Below are 25,281 nucleotides of genomic sequence, written 5' to 3' on the forward strand. Positions count from 1 at the left end.
GAGGACATTTTGGAGAGTTTTTTTTTAAGCTTCACCTCGAACGCAAAGATGTGCGCTCAGTTCAGCGTGACATACTGAAAACAGTCACGTTTTGTCGTGCTGTACAGCTATTGCACATATTGGAAAAAATCAACTTTTACTGTAGAAAAATAATTTTAATCTCTCAGTTGCAGACTTCACGTAGTGTATGATGTAAAATGTGTGCGAGAATTTACGAGTTTGGCACAACAACATGAAGTTTCTCAATACCAATTTGCACTTATGTGTCATACATATTTGCAATGCTCTTACTTGCCACTCAAATTTTTTTTTTTTCCTCTGCATAACAGCCAGTTCTCTCTGTCATACTCAACCCTTAATGAAAGCTGCTCTTGTCAGATTTACAGTACAGCATTTCTAAAATGGATCTTGGTTGACTATAAGATTAAGTGGGCAGAGGAATCTGTGTTGAGGGAAGAAAATCAGCAATCTACCACAAACTAACAGTAATGCCAGTCATTTGAGAATTAATATTTTGAGTCTGTTATTTCTATTCAGTCCACCGGACAAACAGGTCTACAAAACTGAATTATTTTGCATGCATGCAGACTTCTCTCACTAAATCAGTTTCTCAGTACAACAGACGCCTTCTGCAAGGAAGTGTCATCGAAAAAGATTTCGAGAAATTGGATCCCATTGCAGTGTATGGGTGCAATAAGAATAAGAGTCAAAACAGTTGATAAAATCATCACAATAATCCACAACTAATCCACACATCATTTTTCATCTTTATCAAAGACATTTCACTTTTTCATTTTAATATGGCTTTTTAGAATAAAACAAATCATAGTCTATACTGGCATTTTCTTTCAGAATCTCCATCTACATTACATAACTGAAAACACACGTCACATGATTATTCATGCAGGTACAACCATTGCATTGCTGGCATACACATATATATATATATATATATATATATATTTCCACTCAACTATGTCGTAATAACGAGATCTTTTCTTGTTATAACGAAGTTTTCTTGTTATAACAAGGTTATAACAATTACATCTCTTCTCGTTAAAAAGTCTTTTTCTCATAATAACGACATATTATGGCATTAAAATGATATGTTTTCCGTTATGACAGATGTATGCTACCTTATATAAGGAAGCTAAGAGATTGTGCTGCTGTCACATAAAGACATAAAGAAGGAGCTGTTTATTCTCCAATCAGTCTACAATAGAGTGTGATTATTATAGAGCCGCGACTCGTTTAGGCTATATGATCAGATCAAAATAGCTATTTTTGAAAAATCAACTCTGGGCATGGAATATGTTTTATTTGAATCATTGAAATTTGATTTAACAGCAAATCAAAATACGAAAAAAAGAAGGATCAAGATTTTCTTACACGCTACTACTACTAATAATAATATTAATAATAAAAATAGGTTAATAAAAACAACAATTATTATTTTTATTTTGTTGTTTGGTAACCAGGCAAACAAAAATTTAATATTCATATTTGTTGTTCATCAAAAAAGCATGCCGTAAGGCTATATGTGTGTCGGCCCTAAAAACGCCACTTTACAACTTGTATATCTACCGCTATATGTACTGTTTTGCAAATTAGTCACAACAACTTTCTTCATACTGCCTGGCTGTTGTATATTTCTCACAAATATATACGTCTACGGTTCGACAGCGCCATTGCAATCCCTTACATTGTGACAACAGAAATATAAATGCTTTATTTTCTCTACTTCCTCAACAACAATAAACCGTTTCAAATTGCTTTTGTAAAATATCATGGTTCACCTGGGTTTTTTTTTTTTATATAAAATGAAATAATTAAAAAGGGCACAAAACCAAACAAACAAAACAAATTAGAAACTTAAACCTTAAAGCACGGCTACATGCAAAAGTCTTAGTTTCTCAAAATTCGCAGGAGCAGTGTAAACGATAGGTGTAACTGTTGTAAGAGTTATGCATTTTAAAACAAAAATGCACTAGCGTAAACGGGGGAACTATTGCTTTCCAGGTAAAAATCAGCTTCTGCTAATGTACGTCATATGAATAAGCGACTAGTCGCTGTTTTCTTTGTCTAGACTCTAGAAACATCCTAGTTCTGATCAGATATGCCATTGCTCTCACTGATCATTTGACAAAAAAGTCTTAAAGTTACAGAAAGTCATTTCTGAGAATTAGCACACAAAACACTCTTCTAGCCAATGACGGGGGAGTTGCTTATGTTGCACGTATCAAATATGCATATGCGTGAGTCGCTTAGTGCACCATTACCAAAATGCATAATAGTTGCAAAGACGAATGCTAGACAAAAATCAAAACTTCTCTCAGAGTTGAATGAACAAGAACATATACTGAATTAATAAACTTTTAAAGTTGATTTTTCAAGAAATGTTCCTCTCTGTGTGAACCCTCTGATGAAATCCTCCGAACACCCCATGTATTTCTAGCTCTAATAGTGTCTACACGCAAAAGAACACATTTGCCAAGCCTAGCATTTAGCATGCCAAGTACAACAACTGCATTCTGCTTTAATTAAATAAGAGTTTTTTTAAAGATGGTTATTTAGAACATTTTATATAAACTACAAAGCGTCCACATACGAATAATGCGGCAATCAGACAAAACTCTAGCAAGTCCTTGGGCAATAGTCTATATTGTGGTTTGGCGGTGTAAGCCGAGAAGCCCATTATCAAGAGAGTTGTTCTTGACTCAGCGTTTTGGGCCTGCGACAACATTGATGTTTTGTATCCCTGAGCCGGTGACAGGTCAAGAGTTCTGCTCTCCGCCGGCTGAAAAATGCGGATGTGTGACAAGTCAATGGCGTATTTGTCAAGTCCTGTCTTGCTGTCAAGGTAAATGAATATCCACTCATCCAACACTACTCAAATTTAAAATCTATTACAGTTCAGGGCGCCGCTGGTCAGAGTTCGGATGATCCCGATGCTGATTCACGGCATTCGTGTGGCAGGACATTTCTCTTCAACTATGTCAGGTTTCACCAAGCATCGTTTATTGTTTTCTATTCTGACATTATCAGTAAAATGATCGTATTTATCCTTGGAAACAGTTGCATGATCTATATATTTTTCGTTACAGTTAGTCACACATCATATTTTGGGAATTTGCTAATTTATTATGGTCAAAAACATCATATAAGACTGAATTAACTTATTTATGTGCCCTGTAATCTGTAAAGGACCGTATGGCGGAAAGCTCTGCGAGTAGCTTCGACTGGAAGGTCTCAGACCCTTCACTGGCAATTGTCTAGTAATTCGAACACTGCTGTGGGATATAAAATATTTACCTTTTCCATTAGTGTTTTTGGAGTCTTTGTTCGGCCCCCTGGTGATGAAAGCAGAAAAAGTTTACGAATGAATAACGGTGAATATTTTTAAGTCTCTTGACAGGCAGACTTAAACAAAAACTTTTTTTTTTTTTTTTTTTTTTTTGCTGTCATAGTCACCGTTTGTTCTGTACGATTCCCTTCAGGAGTTTCATTTTACGGAAAATCAAATGTAACTGAGCAAAGCTGTTTTGTCAATTACAGCTTGTAAGCTGTCACAACAGACACTTAAAGAATAAAATGTTTCTTTTCCCATGAGCAGGAAACCTGCCATTTTGCAGACAAGCTAGCGTGCTTGTAGTGTCTCGCGCAGCAACTCGTGGCATGAAGTTGGGTGTGTTTACGTTCTCTTGGCTATTTTGGTCCAGACATTTCAGTTACAAAATGTTATGCTCCTATAACAAGAAGACCAAGTATGCTTAGAACTTCTCTTGTGACATCACATCCTGTTTTTGGTTTGTTTAGAAATTGTTGGAGCAGTGTTGCATTCTTATATCAGTTGAAATGCACCAATTGGTTCCAATGACAGGATTCATCCTTAGTCAAATTTTTAGTCAAAATCATAGTTCTTTTTATTGTAGTCGGTCCTTGCCGGGTTTAAACATGCACTTAACCATAACCTGCCTATTAGACAGAAAGAGACTAAGAGGCTGATTGACATGTAAAATGACCAATGTCTTTTAGTGTGGGGCTACTTGTAGACATCTGATTATCAAACAATAACAGATTGGCAAAGAATGAGTTAAATGAATAGGATTCCAGTTTCACCAACATCTATTTACACTTTGTGATCAGAACTGCTTTTTATAGGCTAATAACAAATTATTTCACAGGTCGAAGGGTTGTTTTATGTCTTTGTCTCTCATCGTCACCGAAGCTGCACAGGTTTGTTTAAAAATAGCTTACAGTAAAATATTATGAAACATTATTGCAGTTTAAAACTGTTTTGTATTTTAGTTTATTTAAAAAAATGTAACTTTTCAGCATTATTACTCAAGTATTGAGTGTCGCGTGATCCTTCAGAAATCATTCTAATATGCGAACCTGGCCCACAAAATCAGGGTCCGTTTTTTTAATAAACTTTTTTTATTGATGTATGGCTTGTTATTTGAAAATCTGGATTCTGAGGGTGCAATTTCTAAAGAAGTCCGTAGAAATTAATATTACTAATCACAAATTATGTCTATATATATTTACGATAGGAAATGTATGAAACGCCTTCATGGAACCTAATGAGTTTTGGCATAAATGAAAAATAAATCATTTTGACCCATACAATGTATTGTTAGCTATTGCTACTTAAGTGCTACTTAAGACTGGTTTTGTGGTCCAGCATCACATATTATGATTTGATTTGTTCCGCTTTTTTCAGGATTCTTGAATTAAAAATAAATAAATGAGCAGCATTGATTTGAAATGGAAATATCTTGTAACATCATCAGCGTCTTGCAATCAATTTAATGCATCTTTGCTGAATAAAACCTTTAAACTAAAGCATCAAAAAAAAGCTCCAGCGACAAACCTTTTAAACTTCGATAAATCCAGTGATTATTTCTTTCTAAGAAGCACTCACTGAAACAACCCGGTACACTTCAACAAAAACGTTTCCAGGCAGACTGACCTCTGTGTTGTCACTCCTAAAAGTTTTGTAAAGCCAGCCAGACTCAAACAGCCAATTTCAGCCAATTTTAGAGCAAAGTTCGTCAGAGAGTAAGTTCGCAGACTCTGAGAAAAAGTGGCATGTTTGTGAGAATCGGAATCTAACTCTTACACGATAAAACACACACAATGTGACGAGCAACACCGAGCTTCATTAGCTTCTGTGCTTCATAGTTTAGATGAAAATGTGAAAGAATTAAGCAACAGCAGGGTAGCGTTGGACTTTAAGTGGCTGAAATAAGCCGTCAGGAGTATGTTCATCTTCGTGACAACACGCGCTTCTGGTAATCCCTGCAGAGCCCAGATCCAACGATCACATCAGCGCTCCTTTTTTCTAGCAGGACGCCTGCAAGAGTATATCGGGGATCTCATTGTTTTATTCGGCTGTAATACGCAGGATTGCACAGTTCAGTGAATGTATTATTCATCAATGCAGTACAGTCATTTCAGATGTGCTGCTTTGAGCGCGCTCAGCCCTCCTGAGTGTTTCATGTTTTTGAATACCTCAGGGGCATTAGCTGGATGACATGAGATGATTAACCATTTTGGCCTGTAGATGCCAAGCTAAATGGATTCGATCAAGTTAGCTCTCGCTCCAACCCCGGTAATTAGTGCGAGGGATGGGGCACAAACCTCTAGTGCATGACAGCTTGTACTAAGAGACTGCCAACACCATAGAGGCAAAATACTTTGCAGTAATTCTGACGTTAATTGTCACACATTGCGCGTATGAGCCGTACAAATGGTAGAAAATAAGAATCATTTCACTGCATGAAAATACCTAACTCTGAACTGTCAGATATTTATTTCAGTGAAACTCACAACTGCCATGAGGCATGAATGCAGAAAGATGTGTTTTTTTAACTTTTAGACTTCAGAGACCCATTAAAGCACAAAAGCTGCTTACATACATAATACTAAAAAGCCATGATTAGTGCTTGATGCAGGTTTACATACTTGTTCAGATCTGTATCATGTTAATACCATACAGCCCAATTTGAGATTATATATATATATACCAAAACGATTAGACATACTTTAACGCTTGATGTTTTTTTTTATTTCTTAAAAAAAGAGAAAGCTTTGGAATGCAATGTAAACATTTACAAAGCGTGCTGGGTTCACTTTGCTAGCGTGTTGTAAGATTTACTTGGTGGTTTTATTTCATTTTGGATGTAAAAAAAACAAATTAAAAAAAAAAAAGACTGCTGTGCCAAGTTGAAAGTTGATCAATTGAACTGTGTGAAAAGTTTTGAAAACCTGACCTGAGTATTAGGAAATGTGTGAAAACTGCAAATAACACAAACGTTCCAAACAAATATGGGTTAAAGCTACATACAACACAATTTCACTCACTTGAATGTACCGTAACAAAAATTTTGGCAGAAACCTAATTAAAACTGGCTTGCCAAATGTTACGGAGTTAAGATGGTTAGTGGGTTTCATTGCTCAATCCTCCATTTGAAGCGGTCCTGTTTTTCCCCCTCAGTGTTAAATGATGCATCCCTGCAACTAACAGAAAGGACAAAGCAGCGACATCCACTAAAGATGCAATTTTAGCTAATATATATTTGACGTGAATCTAAATTTCTTGCCTCCCAGCTTGCTCCTAGTACAGGTCAAAAGAACGCTGTGTAGAATCTAAATATTTCATACACTTCACAGTAGGGTCCCTGATATGTGGGAGTAGCATCTTGAAAAGAGTAAAAGTACTGCTCTGACAAAAAACCTCTTATTTTATTCTAAATTTTGCCCTCCTATTTGATAGGAAGGCTTCTCAACAATGCAAAACCAACTTTGCTTGCCGTGCTGTTGTGTTAAAAGTATGGATGCAGTTTGAATTTAAATCATTTGAAATAAAACTGAAGTAAACTGAAATTCGGTGCCATTTAAATTTTAACTGAAATTTGATACATCTCTTTTCCATACATACGAGATAAATCAATATCAATATTTGTTAAATAAATGTATAATGCTATTAAAAAGAGTTGTTCCTTACGTTTTTTTATTATAAGGTTTTTCAAGAAATGTATTGTATCATTAATACATTTCCGATAATGCCTGTAAGTGCTTGTTAAAATGCACCGAGGAGAAACTCGTCTCAAAATGCTGAGTTTTTGAGTGTGTAAGAGATTGGCTTTCCTGTGTTGTTATTGATGTTTTCTTTGTATTTTGATTACTTGTCCAGCCGAATGCTGTAAACACATCTATTGAACAAATGAAAGTCTCAAAGGTGTTCAACAGAATTTGGGGCAGGATTTCAAGCCACCTTTGTCTTATATTGACCTTCACTTTGGCTTATTTATGCAACATTCAGTACAAGGTTGAAAGCATAGTGAAGATTAATAGCCCCTTTAAATGCCTGTGGTCTTGCACTGCATGAAACAGTGTAGCACATTCTTACGTTAGTGTGAACCCAGGCACTCGGCATGAGCCACATACATCTCCATATTAATCGCTGCACTGTTTTTAAGAGCGTTTGAAGACATTCTCCCACAAATTGAAAAAAAAAGCACTGATGTATTCGTTTAAATAAAATTCTTTAGTTGTGGCATTGAGTCTAGCACCCAGATTCCGCATTAAGACATGGCCTATGGACTTGCTTTAGATTTCTTTCAGTAGCACAAAGAACAGCACTGCATGCCTTAGCATCTAAAGCTCAGGACTAGTAATCGAAGGTTGTTGGTTGAAGCTCCACACGAAGCCCTTGAGCGAGGCACTTAACCCCTGGTTAAATAGAGGGCAGGTCCACATAATAAATGTGCTGTGAGGCACTGGATAAAATGTATGCCAAATGACTACCGAGGATATTCAATGGGCCTTTTTCGTGAAAAAAAGCAAAACGGATTTCTCTGTAAACTGTTAGTAAAACCTTACTTTAAAGAATCACGTTGAATTGCTGCAAAAATTTTGATTTGGAATTAAGATGTGGAATTAAACACTTGATGCATATTCGCCTTGTTTAAAACGCAAGTATGCCATATATCACTGAGCAGAAAGGTTTATTAGAGAGAGATAAATATAAATTAAATGACATCCTAAAGGTTCCCTCCATGCAACTGACCTGCAGGAGCATACCAAACAATATCCAAAAAAGTTATGTCACCTATAGCTGGTGCACCAGCATTTTTCAGCTGAATTTTAGTGGTAGGCCGTATGTACAGTCATTGGAAAATAAGAAGGAGCTGTGTGCGCAGCCATGTCTCTCAGCAGGTGGCTGTTAACAGCCGCAGCAAACTCCCTGCTGAGCTAATGATCCTACTGACTCCAAGAGAACATGCAGCTTGTTCAGTTGCTGGGCCTGGGCTCTTGATGCCTCGGTGACCAATGAGTTTCTACTCACACAGAAAAACTGACAAAATATGACACTACTGTTAAACAAGAAGCTGCATCTTCCGATTTTAATCCGCTAGTATTAAATTTGCAGAGCCCTATATACTCAGTTTTTCTTTTATTTATTGCAAATTCCATTTTTCTGCTTAAACACTACCCCCGCTTCTTTAATAAAAAAAAAATACATTGTTAAAGCTAAGCCAATTTCCCAAATTCTATGTTTTGTCTTACAATTTTTCCTGGAACCTGTTTTAGCGGTTTAATTGCATTTTTATGGTCAGAAAGCATGCGAAATCAATTTAATTTATTCAATACTGCTACATTAATTGATGCAAATTAATATTATTATTGTTCTTTCTTTTTCAGTAGCGCTGTATTTAATGTTTTTGTCAGGGTGTGGTTCAAGAGAGAGAAGGAGCGCTAGATGAGAATATAACATAAGTCTTTTAATCTTCCAAACACGAAATAAACAATATAGTTGCAAGAAGGCAGGCTGGCAGAAAATAACCACACATATAAAAGTCGGACAAACTGAATTCAAACACACTGGACTTAAATACACAACGTAAATACTTAATAAACGAGACACAGCTGAGGACAATTAGACAAACTGAAATTAGGTCATGACAGTTTTATATTCTCAGAAACTTTGCCGTTTTTTTCATGTTTATGGATTCATTATTTAATTTCATTCAACAGCAGTCTTGTTTGGGTTAATCTTTACCTACAGTCTATGTTTTGAGTTGGGAGCTTTTGATTTTATTCATCCAAAATGTGGAAATTGCTGACCAAAAACACTGCAAAAAGCGCAAAAACGCTAAATAGATGTGACAGACTTGAACTAAAACTGAATTCTTCTGAGTGATCTAATGGGAAACGGCCTCATCCAGACTGAGTCACACAAGCGTTCAGTCTGAATTTACAGTCATCTGCCTCCCTTGGCATTAACATGACTCCACGACACAAGTTAATACAGCACTATAACAATGGCAGCTCAAACCCATTGTCCCTCAGGAGATCTGTGGCAGCTCCAGACTGGACCTCATCTCTCTACGGTCCTGCAGCAATATGTCTGCAGCTGCTCATTACCATCATTAGTCCATTAATAAACACTGCAGGGCTTAAATCAGGACTGAAAATAAAATCCACATGAACAAAAGTCCCCATAAGGACAGTGAAACTGTTAACCACCTACATTATGGGTAGCCGCTTATGGCTCCAATGAACAAAACTGCTTAATAAACATACTAAATAATGTTTTAATTAAAATCCAAATATTGTGCACTTTATGGGTATGATTTGGTGATAAAATATATAATTAGCCAAGTATAAGTACAATAAATGTTAATTGAAAACCACCAAAACTCACTCTCACCCTCCTAATCCATATAAAACATTTTAAATTATTAATAAGAAGGATATAGGGAAACATCTCATCGCAGTGATGGGTATCAGTTGGTTCAGAGACTGTCATGGACATTTAGCCGCCTGTGCTTAATAAATATGCCATCTACAGAGGAAAATTCAAACCGCGCGATTCATTACATGAAATCTTTGATTCTGATTGGTCAACGACTGTATTATCTTGTACCTGTAGTTTTCTAAGCATGTATTTTGAAATCCATTCCCCACTAAACAAACAGATGGACTACCCTGAGTTCTATTCAGCTTTTGTGAGATACTTTACTTCTTTGCGAAAGGCAGGTTACCAAATGTTATCCTCTTTTATGTGTGCATTTTTATAGGTCTGTCTTTCAGAGTGATTTATGCCTTAACTATAAAATGGTGAAAGTAGAATGTTATGGCCTGTTTTTGTTGTCCTTACCTCAGTTCACCTCACCCACTTTATACATATTCTTCTTAAAAGTCTTAATTATTAAATTAGACAGATGTATATATATATATATATATATATATATATATATATATATATATATATATATATATATATATATATATATATATATATATATTTATTTTTTTATTTTTTTTTTTTTTTTTTTTTTTTTTTTTTTTTTTGGCATGATAAAATTTCACAATTTAAAGCTGGGTATTTTTCCGCAAACAAATATCATCAAGCTTGTTTGAGAATCCTGAAAGACCCTTTTAGGTGGGTCTTTTTTTCCTAACAATGGCAGACGAGAGGTGGTTGTAGCATGATGCAGTCTCAATGATAAGTCATGTGAGACGCAAGAACCAAAGAGCTCTGCTGATGTTCAGTCTCATGATTTCGGAACAAATAAAAGTGTGTCAATAATAATAAGATTTTTTATTCTGGGTGAACTATCCATGGAAGAAACCGTCATCTGAATTTGAGAACTGACATAGCCTCACCACCTCTGGCAGAAAAACTTTATTACAAATTTGATTAAATTAACTGGAAAGCTCAGTTGTTACATTCTTGACATTGACTGGAATATGATAAATTGCCAGAGCTTTTATCACATGTGGCCTTCTCGGATGTTGCTGCAGTATTTAAATATGATTAAAAGGACTTGTGTCAAAACAAAGGTCAAAGGTTGCTATAAAATTCTTAATGTGTAACTATGCCGTTCTGCTTGTGAAAGCATGATTGCTATAATGTTTCTCCTGGACAGCAATTAATCACAGTTTAAGAACACAATGCCTGTGAAATTGAATTGCAACCAATGGCTCGTTCCCCCGCTCACCCCTCCCTTCAGAAAAGCTACGGTGGCCAACACAGCATCATTACGTAGTCTGAGACAGCGGAGATATCCAGCAGTGAGGTTTCTTTACAGATAAATTAATGAATTATATTTACTTAATTATTCAATAAATCAATGTTATTTCAAATATTATCGTTACTTGTTCGTCTTTGTATGTCAGTGTTGTATTCACATGAACACGGTAACGAAACGTGCTCAGTTTGTCCTTAAAGGGATACCGTACTAACATGATGGCGACTTCTACGTTAACGAAACCACGGTGTATGTAGATATAAAAAAAGCATTTGAAAATCTCTCATCTAGAATACATTATTACTGGAATAAGTGTAATACGTTCTCTATTCTAAAGAAGTTAACTTTTTTTCTGAATGTAAACATGCTTTTTCATGACTGAGGGAAAATGTTGATTTTTTTCATTTTAATGAAAGAAAAAGCCCTAAAGTGGAGCATATTTTATTAATACACCGGTGCCCTTGAGTTCAGCTGTCTATTTGAGTTAGGACAAAGATTATATTGCAGGACATTGTACAAACACAAAGATTATATTTTTCTGTATAGCCTCATTCTATCATTCAGTAATGACCCGGCTATGCCTCTGCCATCCTATTAGAAATGATTCTCTTAAGACCGTTCAAATTTTGATGTCAAAATGTGCTAGTTACCGATTGGGCAGTCCACCAGATGAGGCTTTTGTTTATGCCTATATGAGAGCAGGCGAGACATATAGAGCCAGACAGACAGCCGAAGCCAAAGAGAGTAGAATCCATCCATTTCCCGAGCTCATCTGAAATTCCTTCTGAAGACGCAGAAGACCCACTTGAGCCAAATTTCATTCAGCTCTCCCCAAGAGGCTGACTAGCTGCTGGGGCCGTGACACTACTCGATTTTGACAAGGAGCCAAATGAAAGCTTGGAGGATGTCACAGAGCATGAGGCAGCCTGACAGCGCAATTGCCAGCTGTTGGCAGACTGTTTTCAGAGCCCACCTCTCAAACACCTCAATAAAGCTATAAGGGTCTCAGAGGTGTTTATTTCTTTTAATACACGGCTTTCTGCAGTACCTGATGCTGGTTGCTAAATTGCACCATTGAGCCTGAGCGTCAAATATGTTTGAATACTGACCGTTACGCCATGTTATTTTTCACCTTTTTCTAATGGAACATACCGGTGCCAATTTCATGTCTCTAATATCAATCCGCACTCTTTCCGTACCAACGCAAGTTAAAATAACTCGTTTGCTAAATGTAAACTTGCTTGGTAGCTCACCTGGTTGCAGTCCTGTAAAACATGTTATCTCGTGTTATCTCATAGGTTTAGGCTTTAACATAATAAATAATAATCTTAAAGCACCACTCAAAACCAGAGGAATTAAACATTTCACGTTTTTCTGTTTCTAAATGCCACTCAACGGACTTTTTTTTTAATGCAATTTGCGAAAACACACAACATTCAGCCTAATATCAGAAATGTCACCGTGGTTACACTATTCTGTTGAAACTCGTTTAGAAGTCCCCAGTTCATGTAAAAAAAAGGGTAACATTGTAATGTGTTATAAATCATGAATAAAACAACTATAATACATTATAATATTTACTTATTTGTGATTATAACTATTAAGAGTATGATTATTTATAACACACAGTGAACACCATATTAAATCTACTTATATATCATATCTTACAAAATATTGTAAGTGGTTAGGTGCTGAGTGTTATTTGAGTGTTTCCTGTGAGGCTAACATCAAGGCTAATGTGAGCTAGCTAATACTTTCAACTGAAATAATGCAATGTTTATTATATGAACCTAAGAGTATTAGTGGACTTAAGTAGAGTAAGTAGAAGGTTCACATACATGCAAGGTATCCTATACTCAGTATGTCTGTTGAGGAACCATCAAAATAAAGTGTTAGCATATGTTTAGCAGATACACTAGTCATACTGTAAGGAAGGCTAGTTGACATGTAGTTGCAGAGTTATTTATCAACAGCTGTCTAAAGTATAGCATCATAATAATTCTTATTATTAATATTAATAATGCAACTATTAGTTAAAAAATCCAGTAACTTAAGTGGAGGAATCAAGTTCATTGCGTGTTACAAATCATTATATATCATATCAGAGCTATAACCACAAATAAGAAAATAATCGAACACATTAAAGCTTTTTAATGAATATTAATGAAATGATACAACATATTATGAAGTTATTTATAATGCATTATGCTTTCATTATAATGCCTTAAGAGTACTATTATAATGCATTATAAATGCAGAAATAAATACAACATTAGGAGACACAAAAGACTTATTATAATAAAAATATAATTACAGAGTTTGATATTATTGGTCTGTATTTACTCAGATCAATAATGTACGTCATTATACGTCATTATACATTATACGTGGTTATGCAAGAAGCAGGATAATGCAAAGCCGACCAGTCATTATTGCAAAATAAAACCTCTTTTTCCATTCATAGGAATAGTTTACTCTAATAAAACTTTACTCTAAGAAAGAAAAAAAATGAAGTGATGAAGTAGATGAAGTGAACAAATTCACTTCTGCAGTCTGAGTGAATCTCCATAATTACACTTACAAAAATGGCCAGGATGTTCTTCAGAAATCACGTTTAGTATTTCAGGAAAGAAATAACGTCGTACAGATGAAGGTGAATAAATGATGACAGAATTTTCATTTTAGGTGAATTATTCCTCTGACGAGCTCCTGGAGAGCGCCAAAGGGTGAACATGACCAAACGAAAGTGCACTGCTTCAGCAGACGCCTCTCGATCACGGAGGGTCACGTATGGAAATAACAGGGCAGTATTTCTCCGAATGGAAAACATAGCACACAGATTTACAGCTTACTCTGCCTCACCCATCAAGGTCCTGCTTTGCCTCATCAATCAAAGCAGCCATCCACTGGCATTGGGAGTTATTATACTGCATTCGTTTCGCTCTCCTTCTCTCATCTAAGAGAAGGTACATGGCTTTAAACTTGAAGTCCTCTCATTAAATGCCCCACACCTCAGAACTGCCGTGACCCTTGCTCATCTGTACACCGACCATGTGCAAAGCTGTTATCCTGTTCAGCATCGACTCCACAGTTACTTTATATGACTGTGAAACTTTAGACGGTCCGCATTTCATAATAAAATAATCAGAAAACCACCTTTATATGGAATCAGAAAGTTATTACCAATAACAATAAGTCTAAGGCATGAAAAATATTATAGGGGATTCATTTCAAGGTCTGGTTTGAGACTCTAAATCAGACTATTATTTTTTACATTTATGCACGACATACAAATGTGAATGATTTGATCGGCGAAGAAATAAACAGGCTCTCGACAAGTGAAAAAAAAGGCTAGATGATAGACAGCATAGGAAAAAGCAAATAAAAGCATATGATGTCAAAATTACTTGAGGCAGATTCACATCATGTTGCCATTGTTCAGCTATTTGTGAGGTTTTTTTGTTTTGTTTTTTCTGGTGTGTTACATAATAGAAATGAGGAAAAACTCTGAAAAACAGCTTCAACCGCTGCCTTTATAAAGCTTGAAGTTATTTAACGAGACAAGTTTAGGAAAAGCGGGAGAGGAAAGAGAAATGGATTTGGACCAGTAACATTTCAATGACCGTTATTTTGCCAAGATGGATGTTTTTTGTTGGCCCAACAAAATCCTTTCTCTAAACGAATCAAATTTTAGAGTTAAGGTTTGGCTGGCAATATTCTTATTAATGTATAATATCAAATTATAGCTAGAATTATGACTACTGCCATTCTTAAGGTGCTATAAGAACACATCAAACCTAAATAAATACTGTGAAAACATTGATAATGGCAATTTCAATCTGCATTCTAGCAATCAGTTACAATAGCTAAATGAAGTTTTACAAAACCGTTTCCTACAAGTTTTTCCAGGGGTTCTTCTGCCTGTTCCCTTCTCTTATTATCTTGTTTGTCACCTTCAGATGTGTGCTTGCCTTTGAAACTGTCGAAAATGTCAGCAGCATCTCAGGCTCTACGCTCTACACTGATGCAGATGAAGCCGAAGCGTCTAGGATGAACTGTTCAATGAAGCTTCAAGCTGAACACCGGTGAAAGGTCTGTTTCTCAAACTAAAGACTCTTGATATACTTGTTCTCTTATTTTTGAATTCTCTCCTGTCTGCCCTGGTTAGATCCAGCTTTCGCATACAATAGCCTTCATCCCTGGAAAGAACAATCAACTAATTTGTTTACAGAGAAACAAGCGGGTCTCGTGGGTTGCATATAATTTCACTGTATTCACGATATCATCAGAACAAGGTCTCATTGTATACTGTTGAATGCCGGTTTAATATTATTATGAAATATTAATAATAACATCTAAACTGACAGTATAACACTCTTCTCACATTAACAGGAGAGCTCGTGTTGTTGGGAGCTCACAGTGTGTGACAGCATATTGAATTAACAACTGCAAGTTAGAGTCTGTGAGATGCACACTGTAGTACTTAATTAATAACCTTGCAGATACGGTGTGTTTGGCAAACTTTTCACTTACACCGATATGAATACCAATATCACACTGCATCCAAGGATGGCTTGCCATTGGCATCCCATAATAGCAAGCTCTCTCTACACACACACATATATAAACCTGCTCTGTACCTTGCATGGCACAGCAATACACATGGACTTCAAAGTCTTACTCCAAAAAAAACAAACAAAAAAACACACTTTGGACAAATTTCACTTGAGTTACCCATATGATGTTAGTTGTTGGCAGATTAAGGATGGTATTCTGTACATCCACAGCACTGCCATTCAAGCGATTCAAACTTATTTTGAGCTACTTGTTTGAAACATGTTCTTTCAAAATGAAAATCATATGATGGAACAGCCAAAAATTAAATAAATAAAAACACACTGCTGTTTTTGTGGTGAGCAATTCATCTGTGAGAACCGATCCACAAAAAAAAGAAAATCTGCATTTGTAATCTTTAATTCAAATCTGAAAACGCTCCTCCCCTCTGAAACAACTGGTCTTCTATGATGATGAGCATTACTTCCTTAACCATGCCGCTCCAACTGGCAGTGTTCATTTCTCAATGAAACGCCTACTTTTCTACATCCAATCACTTCACAGCAGAAAAAACAAGCCACGCCTTCTATTTCCCCCAATATTCAATACATTCAATATATTCAATATTCTGTTTCTCTCACAAATATGTCACAATACAAAAGTAAAATCGGTTGCAAACTTCCGGTTTACACAGACGTTAATATTAATATGCTATTTAGGGCTATTTATTTTTGTGGTCCAATTCACGCCATTAATAAAACATTCACTACAACTTTTGCCTCTAAAATACCTAATTTGCTGCTCATTAATAGTAAGGAAATTGTTAAGATTAGGTAGGATTATGGATGTAAAATATAGTAAAGCGGAATGTGCATTAAACACCAATAATCAGCAAATACGCTTAAAAAGTAGACATGCTAATTAGGGCAGCAGTTAGAACTGGTCCCTGTATTAAAGTGATATCATTTTTGTCTATTCTGAAGTTTATTTCTATTTTACTTTTGATATGGGGACAAAAGTAACACTGCACTCCACTGACTTAAGAAAAAAAAAAAAAAAAAGAAGCGAACTATCTCTTGATACTACCGTCAATGATACTGTCTATTCCACTGAGAGCCTAAATGGTCTCATTTAACACTAGAATCACCAGGATTCTATAAATACTCTAATAGCCATAGCGGTCATTTTGCCCATTCAGACTTGACTGGACTGAATGCCATTTTAATCATATCATATTTTCATTCTACGCTTCTATCAAGGTTTTACAATGTGCTTTGAATGTCTGTTGTCATATTTTATGATGCCATCACCCTAAAAAAAATATATATATATATTTTATATATATATATATATATATATATATATATATATGCTTTCAATATATAATATATAACTGTGTAAGAGCTACTAGACCCCTCCTGAATGTGGGTGCCTTTCTCTGTGTCCAGCGAGCAGGAGAGCAGATGTTTTTCACTGCAGAAAAAAAATGTTATATCTGCAAGTCTAAATGTCAACAAATATGAAATTAAGCAGAATATTTCACTAGATAAAACATTTTGGAATTTTGGAAAGGATTATATATCTTTGTTTATACTTTACAATGCTCTAGTTATTGGAAATGTATGGATCACATGACTCGGAAACAATTCTATGCAGCCACCAGGGGATTCATAATCCATCAATAAATGGATGTGTTATCACAGTACAGGTAATAATTAACATGATCACTGTCTTCAAAACTTTTTTTTTGCACAATGTCAGTCTTGTCATGGCTAAAAAGAGTTTATATGCATTAGCTATATACACAAGCATTAAGCAATAATAATAATAGGCTAATGGCTATTTTTAATAAAAACTAGGCGAGTCTCAGCCTAATATACCTGAAAGTCATTGAATTAGAGCTGTCCACCCATTTTTTTTTTACAAAAGGGAATGCTAGATTAGAACTAGAGTATAAAAATAACTAATGCAAAAGTTGCTGGGCAACGGTGACACATATATTTAACCGCAGGAAAATGATATAGTCTGTAATGCGAATGGTCAATCTGACCGCTACAGCCATTCAACATAGAAATATTGTGTTTTTCTATTTTAATGAAATAACAATGTTAGAATAAAATATAAACGTTTTTAGGAAAAGTCGTGGTATTAGATATATTGGTTTTATTTCAATAAAGTTATCATATTATCACAGACAAAACATGTAACATTCAAGGAAAATTACAGATGCACATGGGAGTCATCCTTATCGATATAAAATCTAAGCTTTGGTTCTCCTCTATAATAATACGTCTGAATATATGCCAACATAGTGGCATCAGTTTATCTGGCATCGAATTTAAGTTAAGACAGAATTAAGGCTAGCTTAAATGTTGAAGTAAGCCAAGCTTAAATACCCTAAGGCCAATCTCCAGCAAAAGTAGGACGGATAAACGTGCTACAGAAGAGATTGTCGCATAGACTGGGCTCTTATCCCAGGTGTCAAATATAAAGACATCACTGCACAAAACAATGTTGAACTGTGCATCTCCAAAACTGTCGGCAGGCACATAACACCGCGGCGTCTTCCAGTGTTTGACACGATTTGCAGTCCTAGTTTCTCCTGAAGGACAAATGCTTCATTGGCAGAGGAAACTTTTTGACATTTCCCTCAGGTACATGGATACACACATCAGCATTTTCAACTGCTATTTTAAGCCCTATTGAATAAACGTACAGGAGATTTGTCTCATAAAAAAGAGCTGTATGCGCAAAGGGTCTACAGATCGTATATTTTCATGAGGCACCTCAGGTGAAACAAGCTGGTGCTGACAGAAAATGGTTGTCAAAAATTTTAATTAAAATGCTGCTAATTCTTGCACGAATGTAGCCCTGGTTCTTCGACAGAACTGAGAAGTACAGTAACTAAACATAGGGATAGCGCTAACTAAACTACGGTTTCATTTTAGTAACAACTCTTGCTTGCTGGAAAGTCAGATTCATTTAATCAGTTCATCCTAAACAGTCCTCACTTTTATAGTGCTGTAAAGTCAGATTCATTTAAGTGAACTTGTTCATCCACAGTCTTCTCTCTCTTATTAAGTGTAAGTCTGATTTATTTTAGTGTCATTTCATTAAATGGTTCCCAGTTTCGTGGCACTGTAAAGTCTAGTTCATTTTAGTGAAAGAGTTCGTCTTTTGAGGTGCTATAAAGTCTGAATTATTCCACTGAACTAAATGGCGATTGGTTCAGTTTCTTTCTAGCGAAACAGTTCATCCTAAATGGTTCTCAATCAGTGAAAATTGTTCTCTCTCTCTCCCTCTTGTTCTCTCTTGGTGTCTTGGTTTCTGTTTCAGCTTGTACCTGTCTCTCTGATTAGCTGTTTGGTTAAAAAAAAACATTTATAATAAATGAATGGGCCAAAAATCTATCAAATTAAAATTATAAATGAGCTCATGAATATGTAAAAACAAATTGGCTACAGAAGCCTGCTTTTTCAAAAGAGCAGCTTTAATTGTGCTTTATTTAAGCTGCAGTTTGAGACTATCGTCAAAAAACTGTGATTAAGTGATCTTAAATTATGAGTAGATACATTTTTCTTATTTTTATCACTGAACAACCACTGCAATTATCAATCATTTCCTGGCATTTTTAGCTGGAATGGGGAAAAAAAAACACACACAAATGGTTAAAAAAAAGCAAGCTCAGCCTTTTGCCTCATTGTATCTGCTGAGAGAGAAATATGAGATGAAGCATGTTATATCCTTTCACTGTAACCACGCTGCTTGCTGTTTGTTAACAATGAATTATTCTCTGCTTTTAAACGCATCATTAATATAATACATATTAAGGTGCAAAAAAAAATGTTGACAAGTGATCGATTTGCCCGATTTAAATAAAAGAATACTTTTGCCCACAATATGTTCTTCAGTGTTGATTTGCTTGGAAATTGTTCTCATCAAGTCCTAAAGAAAAGATAGACATTAAGCTCAACTCTTCTCTTCAACAATAAAACTACAGATCTGCAAATGAAACGGAACTAGTGAAACTTGTGAAAATTAAGACATATTTCTAAGCAAAGAAATCCCCCACTTAGGCGAGACCTCTGGATATATCCGAAATGAAATGAACTTTATATTTAAACAATGTAACATATGAAAGTGCCCTGTGGGCCTTCAACTCCATTCAATTAAAGCTGCACCTCCACGTCTGTGACCTTCGTGAGACCTGCAGAGTTTGCAGAGTGTAGCAGTAGCAGTTTTGTTGTGCGTGTGTGAGTCTGGTTTAGTGTTCTTTTTTTCGTTCATGTGTTTGCTTGTGTTCGCCGTGAGGTGCGGAGAGCTGTGATGTGAGTGTGCATGTATGATTGCTGTTTCTGAAGTGGTAACGTTAATTAGTGTGAAATTTCTGTTTTCTTATATTACATTGATAATTTTATGGTTCCAAATTAAGTTTCTTCTCTTTTTCTCAACCCATGTCTGCTACCTGACATAAACAGACCTGTGAGCCTGGATATAATGTTAAGGGTATTACCCCAGAAATAGGGTAATCGGTAATTGGGCCCTTATTTTGGAGGTCTGTTTATCCATGTTCATAGGTGTGTGTGGGTAAGGGTCACAAAGTTACCACGCTTTATGCACACATCTATCAATACTGCCATATGAGCATTTGATGACTAATGATCTGTAAGGACTGCCTCCTTTAATAAAAATAGCCAAACAACTGGTAGTAATAATATATCAAATAAAAGCATTATTATACTAAATCTGTAGTGACAGAGCTGCTTTTAAAGGGTTACTCCAGCCCAAAATGAAAATTCTGTCATTAATTACTTAACCCCTTGTCGTTTCAAACCCATAAAAACTTCGTTCATATTTTGCACGAAAGACATAGTCAAAAATGGTTCACCTGCCATCAGTGGTTCAATCTGAATTTTATGAATCAGCGAGAATACTTTTTGTATGCAAGGAAAATAAAAACAATTATTTTATTCAATAATTTGTCTCCTCTGAAAAAAACAAAAAAACTCTTTACAATAAAGTTCTAAATTTAATTGTCAACACTGTATTTTAAGGACCAGTTCTCACTAGTTTCTTATTAGCATTCATATTACTAGCATATTGACTGTAAATCTCATATTATACTACTGCAAACATTTTAGATCCCTTAATCCTTCTCTAAACTTACTAACTATTAATAAGCAGAAAATTAGTTTACTCAGGGAAAACTCTTAATTGAAAGTGAATAGGTGTTTCCCATTCAATTTTTTTAAGTTTCACTATTTCATAAGTTTAATGAGGATAAACATTGCAGAATGGGTATTGAATAAGTCTATACATCGATGGTATGACAGCCGAGGAAAGGAGAAGCAACTTTCTTTACATACTAGTTTGTTTTATTTGAGCTTGGCGTGATTCATTTAGGTCAGGGGTGTCAAAATTTATGAACAGAAAAAAACATTGAATTGTTGGTGTTATCACACACAGATTATCGTTTATAGCCTATGCATTCAGTGTGCTATGAGTTTTTTTACCACACGGTTCTATAGATTCTCAGAATCCCAGTCAGAAGCAGAATCAGTAACGGTAACAAACATAATAGGTGCCTAAGTTCATTGCTTGGTCCCCAATTTATAGCAATGTCCACTGTCAATCAATCCAAAGTCACACTAATATCTACAGACATTCAGCCCTCTTCAAAAGGACTAACGCTCCATAAGGAGAGCTGACATGTTTCCTTTATCAAAGCTGCAATTAACTTATTTACTGGCAGGTCATTACTTAGAAGTTCATTAGCAAAGGAGATAAGAACTCATCCTTTGGTGCTAACAACACCATTGTCTGTTAACAGGCATTTGTCAAGTGGTTTGGCAGCTCCATACCATCATGACACAACATTAAACCCATTACTCGTAACAGAGGCATCTGCTAGTCTGCATATTAATAACCGCTAATTATTTAGACCTGCCGTCGTATTTCCTGTCTTCTCCAATTCTTTCACTCGTTTCCTAGTGCTAATTAAAACTATGCAAAATTTCCATTGGCACTTCTGGGGTGTAAACAAATCAGCCGAACAATCCAATCAACATTTCTTGTGACAACTGCCACAATAAAGTTTCAACACGGTGTTACATTTCGTTTTTTTGAGCCAGAAGAAAAAAAAGAAAAAACAATAGCCGTCATGCGATCAGATATGGCAATATACTTGTGCTAATAATGGAAATACAACATACAGGCAACTCTATACATTTGCAAGTCTGATTAACTAAAGTGGGGGGGAATGCATTAGCTTGTACAAAGAAGAGGTTTAAAGAGACATAACATCACTTTGAGAACTGCATCGTGGGTAATTAGCAGACAAATGTGAATACACTCTGAGCTGCTTTTAATTATTAAAACGCGTTTACAATTCGGAGAGAAGATGTAAGTAATTGCAGTGCATACATGTGTGCATCATCACGTTTGAATACTGTGTTGTGAAAGGTTTTTGAAGCGTGGATATCAACCGTTTATTTTCTTGACATGGTACCAACACAGATTAGACTGCGTTGTTAAAAAGAGAATTTAATAATAGTTTTTGCTTTTGACAAAATACACAGATTGCATGTTTATTCTATTTATTTTTGCAATGTGTTTTTGAAATTACAGCACTCTTTTGTTCTTCTGACTTTTCTTTTAAAACTTCTGCTAATGTATTGCTTGCGTCACAAACTAAAACACAGTCCTTCTCATAGGCAGTTTTTATGTAAAAAGGATTGGGATCTGTATTATTTTTCTACACTGAAGAAACCCTTTGGAAAACAATTTGGAAAACTGCCACAATGTGGACATAGCGGATACGAAACCTGTTTCCTCACAACAGCATGTCTATAACCTCCTCCTGTCCATGGAGATTCCTCAGAGAATTTTGTCAAGTGAACACACTATATATACAGAGGTGATTTATGGGAATCACTAATGTCAACTTTAGGACACTGTTCTGTTCTTCTCTAACTGCTGAACTGCATCATAACGGCAAACTTGTTCGCTTTCAGTACTATTTGTTTCTCTTCAGAGCCTGCACATTGACGCAAACTCTATCAAACGCACACATCTGTGGGATTGCCTCTATCATTCAACCCTGTCCAGGCCAGATCTCAGCCTCTTATCTCTAGAAGATATATGGTGTTATTCCAGAGAAGGGAAATGAAGCTCCCAAAACTCACCATGCTCCCATGAGTAATTTTGAAGCCAGTAAAGCCCATGCTTAAAATTCAGTAGAGGAGGCCTTTATTGTTGGGTTCTGGTGTTTTCTTTAAAACACATGACCATACTATATATATATTGTTCCTTACTTTCTAGCACTGAATACGGGTTTTTTTTCCAACTCCTAATGCCGAAATAAATATAAAGCGTCATAAAAGGCAACTTCTGCCATACAAAAAAAATGTATTTTGAAGAATGTGTGTAAAGACATTTTTTCTTCAATACTATGGAAGTCGATGGGAATGAATCAACTACCGTTTAGTTACCCATATTCTTTAAAATATATTTTAAGAAATAACATGAGGAACAACATGAGGGTGAATAAATTACGTATCATTTAAAGACATTCATGCTAAGCTTCTTATTACAACAAAATGCATTTTATAATAATGCACCATAAACTGATATTAATGGTCTCTTTGGATGGACATCCCCCACCTAGAGGATAAAAACCAGACCGAAATTCCTTAAAGAGGCCTTTTAACCTCTGGCCTTCACAGAACTGCCCTTAAGTTCACAAAATTGGCAAAAACTGCATTTCCTTGCATATACGAGGTAGTTTTGTGTAAGTTAAGTTTTGCCCACTGTGTCTCCAAGTCTCTGAGTCTCCACTGCATCAAAACTTCAATCAGACCCCAACTCCACTTCTCCAGCCAATGCCCAGTCATCTGCCGCCAGAGACTTCCATGACAACTGACCTTCCAGCCAATCAGCAACCTCTTTCTGCAATGACGACAACAAAGGTATTCCCTTAACACAATGGCAATGCAAGTACAAACGTCCAGATTCAGGCTAAACTGGTGAATTTAATATAAATTGCCACGCCACTGAAGAACTGATGGTTGTTCGGGTCTATGCAATTGCACATATTGCTGTAAAGCTGATGTAAAATACTTGTTTATAATTCTATTTGCAGTGTTATTTTTACATTTTAGGTTAATACACAAAGGTTCTAAACTGCACCTTGCAAATGTGTAAGAACAGATATATTTAAATCCATGACATAAACCTTTCAATTGAATTGAGATGAAATTAGTTTACCTTAATTGCTTGCCATTCAGCAGTGTACTTCATATTTATTGTTATTGCGTTGGAAACGGCAACCAGCTCCACAATTTCTCCTTTTGTACTCCACAGGAGAAAGTAATCAAACATGTGTAATTCTTTAATACTGACAAGGTGAATGATGTCAGAATTTTTATCTTAGGTGAACTATTTCTTTAAAAATTCCTGCTTTTACCCAAAGGAAAAAAAGGTAAAGGAAGATAATATATAGAGCTCTTTCCATTGGAACTCCAACTAGCTCTCAGCTGCTCTGAATTAATTCATCATGCAGCAGCTCCTGATATAAATGCAATTTGTTTTGCTGGGGTAATGTTCCTTACTGCAAATTTATCATGCCAGACTCCAGGACAGTTTGTTCAGCTCTTCCAAGAACTCCATATTTCATCTGCGAGGCCATTTTAGATGCCAGGATCATGGTTAAGAGAAATACATTTTAATTTATGTTATCATCGATTCGGTTAATATAAATCTCTTCATCACTGACTGATAGGAAAACTAAGATATTGATTGATCGATAGAGATTTTACCTCAGAACATGACAGTTCTACATGGTCTTTCCTTGGCCTCATCATTTAAATGAAATTACACATGGGTATGAGCATGTGTAATAAGCACATTTTGATTATCACACATAACAAGTGGCTCTGCGGCGTTGAACTAATTATTGCCTTTTAGCACCCGAACTTACTAAAGCTCAGAATTTCACACCTTGACTCTGACGATTGCTTCTGATTCCATCAGTCCGTTCAAAGGTGCAAGTCAGTAATTTTGCCTCATTAAAAAGTTTTAAAAAGATTGCTTTAAAAAGGTGCAATATATAAAATTTATATTTCTGCAGTACAAATTTGGAATACTGAAGAGTATTGTTTCCCCTGCCCCTCCTCCTGAGACTCATCAATCATGAGGATTGCCAGATTAAAAATATGCATATATATATATATATATCACACACACACAGCCAGTGGCGTAACTTTGCTTTGAAAAGTGGTGGGGACAAAGACGGGTGGTGTCTTTCACTGTATCTGAGAGAAAAGCCTGCAGACGAGCGAAACAGTGCACGCATTGCACGCACACAGAATCTCTGAAACGCCCAGATGTACAAAATAGACACCTCTGTAATACACAGGGAGATATTAGTTCCCTCTGAATTGGTACATGATAATCACAGGGGTCAGGTGAATCAAAACTCAAAGTAGTTTAGAAAATAGTGCCATCCAAGCTTTATATTTTCTACCAACTGGCAACCTCGGGTCTTAAAATACTACTGGAGGCTACCATGTTTACACTGTAACACTTTCTTTATCTCAATAATACCTCTGTTACTATTGCTTTAAGGAATAAATCGACCACACCACACCAAAAAATCCCAGACAACTGCCATATCAGCAGCCAACAG

The sequence above is a fragment of the Puntigrus tetrazona genome, chromosome 5 (genome assembly GCF_018831695.1).
Source record: "Puntigrus tetrazona isolate hp1 chromosome 5, ASM1883169v1, whole genome shotgun sequence".
NCBI classification, from domain to species: Eukaryota; Metazoa; Chordata; class Actinopteri; order Cypriniformes; family Cyprinidae; genus Puntigrus; species Puntigrus tetrazona.